This window comes from Marmota marmota, unplaced genomic scaffold, assembly GCF_001458135.2.
Source record: "Marmota marmota marmota unplaced genomic scaffold, marMar, whole genome shotgun sequence".
In the NCBI taxonomy this organism is placed as follows: Eukaryota; Metazoa; Chordata; class Mammalia; order Rodentia; family Sciuridae; genus Marmota; species Marmota marmota.
Window position 1 is genome coordinate 624,611 of NW_026000254.1, and position 2,508 is coordinate 627,118.

General features: G+C 42.2%; 1 protein-coding gene across 1 annotated transcript in view; it reads right to left on the bottom strand.

Annotated features, from left to right (window-relative positions):
• The window catches only part of Huwe1 (HECT, UBA and WWE domain containing E3 ubiquitin protein ligase 1), a 146,043-nt gene extending 145,745 nt beyond the window's left edge, over positions 1 to 298 (bottom strand). The window contains exon 1 of the mRNA XM_048796695.1: positions 187 to 298. The gene's annotated coding sequence lies outside the window, so the exon portion shown is untranslated. The remainder of the gene's footprint in view (positions 1 to 186) is intronic.
• Between the last annotated feature and the right edge of the window lie 2,210 nt (positions 299 to 2,508).

Here is a 2,508-nt window from a genome sequence, read left to right on the forward strand (position 1 = left end):
GCGGGGTTCAGGGAGGGTTGGGGCAGACCGCCTGGCCCCTTCAGCAGCCTTTCCCGCAGGCTCCCCAAGGCCGCCACCTCCGTGCCTTCGCGCAGGGTCCCGTGAGAACTGCCCCCCCTACCCCCGAGGAACCAAAGACGGCGGCGCAAACAGAGCCCGTTTTCCTGCCCAGGGGTAGAAGCTCACCTTGGCCGCAATGACTCCCCAGGGCCCGCAGGAGCGTGCAGGGTCCGCGGCCCTGCTTCAGCCCTGCTCCCCTCGCTCGCCCTCGGTCGAAAGCCTCCCCCCTGCGGCTCTGCTCACACTCGATTTGAGGCTCCACCCACCACACCAGAAGCCCCGCCTCTGGCCCTTGGGAGGGCGCTCCCTCCGCGGTGAAGCTGGGTCTCCTGCAGGGGACCCCTCCTGTGTACTCACTGCCCAATAAAGGCAACCAAAAAGGATAGTAGGGTCGCTAAAGAACTGAGATTTGACTCTAGGCACACTGAACGCTGCTGAAAAGGACATGATTTGATTTGATTTACGTTTTAAAAATTAACGACCTCTCCAGCTGCCTTGAAGAATGAGGGATGGGGGGCAAGAGGGCAAACCCAGACTGCGGATGGCAGGACAACAACACCATAGTGAGATCACAGGGCAAACTCTTAAAATACTTCAGACACATAGTAAGTCCTCAAACATTCTCTTTTTCTCCTTGGTGTTATTTGGGGTAGTATAATTGGCCAGGAATCCATAGAGGATCGACATTTATAAATACATTGGCATACAACGAATCTGGTAGGAGATCCCCTATTAATTGTGCTTCGTCTGGGAGTGCAGAATGAGATTGAGGGGTAAGAAGATGGAGGCTTTAATTTGCAACTCTACATACTTTGATAAGGTTTGGACTATTTAAAAAAAGGATGTGTTAATTTGATATCTTAAAGTATAAATTAAAAAGCACTAACCAAAGAACACTTGAAATATAAAGGAAATAAAAATTGTAATCATATCCTTCAGTTTTAATTCCATCCTTGCAAAACTGGCTCATGCCTGAAATTCGGAATCTGGAGTGGATCCACCACCACCACCACCTATGTAAACTTACACACTAAATTTTGTATATAAATCTCAGGAAATGTATAGAAGCCCTGTGAGATAGATTGTCTCATTGAATATACTTCTAATGTTATTATTAATGGGTAAATGTAATTCCACTCTAAGGCTAATTATTTATTTAACTAAAACCCTATATTTAGATCTTTTTTATTATAAAAAAATGCAGACGTAGCTTCTGCAGCAGTCATTGAAGGCCAACAACCATAGCTCTGCCCTATGGCATCACCATGGGCCTCAAGAAGAACCATAGGGTAACCAAGACAAGCACACCAAATCTGTGCAGTACATGATTCAAGGTGTGTAGCTTTGCCTCATAGGAGGTGCATGAAATAGCACTGCTCCAGGTCTCCAAGGATAAATAGACTCATCAAGAAAAGGGTGGGTCACACACTCATGCCAAAAGTAAAGCTAGAGATGCTGAGCAACACACTGGCTGCCATGAGGAAAGCAGCTTGCAAGAAGAATTGAATCCCCTCTCCCCTCTATACATAATAAAATCTTTATAAAAGGAAAAAAAGAAACGCAGACATGAATGTCAATGTAACTAAACGCATATTTCTAAGATTTTTTTCTTAAGAAGAAACTTGTAGAAATGGAGTAGCTAGGGTTGAAAGGTCATTATTCCTCAAAATACAGAACAGGATCTCCAGAATAGTTTTAACAATATGCAATCCACCAGAAATACCCCCCAAAATTCGATTTATACCAATATTTCTATACCGTCACCCATATTACTAGTATAGTTCTAAAATTTTTTTCAATTTAATAAATGCTTTAATTCTAATTCCCAACTCTCACAGCATCTGCTTTAATTTCAATAAGCCATGATCTCTACAGCTAACTCTAACCTCTACCTTTCTTCTGTTAACTCCTAGTCCCATAAAATCTAGTTCCCCATCTCTAATTCTAAAATCCCACATACCTCACAACCCTAGTTTACATTTAAATCTGCAGCAGTTGCTAGTTCTCTTGCTAACTCCATTGATCCAATCCTAACTCCCACCAATACTACACCCCCACAAACACAGACACCATTTTTCATTTCTCTTATTGTAAAATATTCAGAAAATATATGAAAGCATAAAGAAAATGCCAAAAGAAAAAAGGTTGGGACAGAGGATGTAGCTCTGTGGCAGAGCACTTACCTACCATGTGTGATGACCTGATTTGATCCCCAGTGCTGAAAAAAATAAAAAATGCGGTCCCATCACCCAGAGAGACATGTTCTGGTTTAATGTCCTCCCAGCCTTTTCTATAAACACACACACACACACACACATTTCTAAACAAAAATATTATCATGGCATATTGTTATTTAATAGCCAAGTATTTGTCATGTCACTGATTATTTGTCTATAACATTTTAATGGCAATATGAAACATTCCTTTTTTTTTTTTTTTTTTTGCAGT